Source organism: Frankliniella occidentalis, unplaced genomic scaffold, assembly GCF_000697945.3.
Source record: "Frankliniella occidentalis isolate FOCC.00 unplaced genomic scaffold, Focc_3.1 Scaffold51, whole genome shotgun sequence".
NCBI lineage: Eukaryota > Metazoa > Arthropoda > Insecta > Thysanoptera > Thripidae > Frankliniella > Frankliniella occidentalis.
This window is the reverse complement of record NW_026267181.1, coordinates 385895-387426: the sequence shown is the minus strand read 5'-3', so window position 1 is coordinate 387426 and position 1532 is coordinate 385895. Positions and strand designations below refer to the sequence as shown.

General features: G+C 36.7%; 1 protein-coding gene across 1 annotated transcript in view; it reads right to left on the bottom strand.

The window, feature by feature from the left end:
• Positions 1-1532, bottom strand: part of LOC127749396 (uncharacterized) — an 8280-nt gene that overhangs the window by 1024 nt on the left and 5724 nt on the right. The window lies entirely within an intron of this gene.

Genomic DNA, 1532 nt, shown 5'->3' with positions numbered 1-1532 from the left:
GTTATTGATTGTTACGAGAACTTAAAAGGAGCTCTACCAAGGAGGCATTTCTCCAAAATCTGAAGGTAAGTTTTTTGAATCGTCTTGTGATCATCCTACCTACATTATTTTGGGAGTCATCAGCTCTGCAGTTGTTTGGTCTTTTATTAGAAGGAGCTTTGTTTGGTTCAGGGCTTAGCCTTTCCATAGAAATGTCGGCAGCACTTTCTGTTTCTACGCTCATTAGCTTCCTCCTAACAGGTTTTTTGACAAATGGGAAGGTCTCAGTACTGCATGGATCTCCTAGTGCTGCAACATTTTTGTAATGCAGAAGACATTAATGATTAGATGAACTATTATTTTCCAAATGCTGTAAGTGCAATAATATGTTATTTGGAGATCGACCTACCTTGTACATCTCTCAACGATGTTGGAGAGTCTTTAGATGCCCTTTTGGAATTCTCTGAGGAACATAGAAAAACAGAAAACAAATCTATTACCTTCAGTTGTAGTCTCTGTGCTAATCAGGGAATCTAAACATTTCCCTCCCTATTATGTTTTTCTTTATACAATAATAAGAAATGTTTGATGCAAAACATATATTTTGAAGAAAGTGCAACAACATCTTGGTCAAAGTTATTATTATTTTGAATGGGATTGGACTTCACCTTAATCATCTCTTAACAAATAAACAAAGCATGTGGCAAATGGAATAAAAATAGAGTACCTTTATTGTCAGTTGTGCTATCTCTGCTTTTTTTGTTTTGAGGCACACCCGTTTGACATGGTTCACTTGCATCTGAGAACAAGAGAGTCAGTTGTTTATCAAACATTTACCCAAGGGAAAGTTTCATTTAGGCCTATTACAGCAATCAGATTTACCTGTGTTAGTGGGTTCAAGCTTTCTTCTAATTTTAGATAATCCAACTCTCAGTTGTCCTCGGAACTGTTCGGAATTGTTCTGGTTATCAAAAGTATGTGATCTGAGAGCTGAAACGAAAGAATATTTTGTAATACTATGAGCTAAGTCGTTATTTTTTTTTTTTCAGAGGAGGATTGAAGGCAATGAGTCTGAGCTATTTGGTTGAGCCTCTGGACATGTTTAAAAAGTGATATTCACCACTAAGTTATTGAAAATTTGTATTGCTCACAAGATACATACCCTTATCGTTTGACATTTCTTTGGGCAGGAAAGGGCTTGCTGGATTTTCATCAGCCATTTGTAAGTTTTCGTTATCCACTGAATTATGAGTCTTTGCTGAAACATAAATAGGAAATCAAAATATCTGCTTAGTTCTAAAAGAGAGACAGAAGTTAATTTTGTTTAGTATGTGCATGCATTACGCAGCCACCTATAATCATGATTCACTTACCTGTGTTGGTTGGCGAAGGTGTGTAGGGGACCACTCCATGGATCTTGTTAGGTTTAGGTGGCGTCGACACATCTTTCATTGACTTTTTTTTGAGCCAACTGTCAACCTTTGCACATGCATTCACTTCTTTTAAGTAACTAGGATTGAGCACCTCTGCTTCCGATTGTGTGTATGATGAAC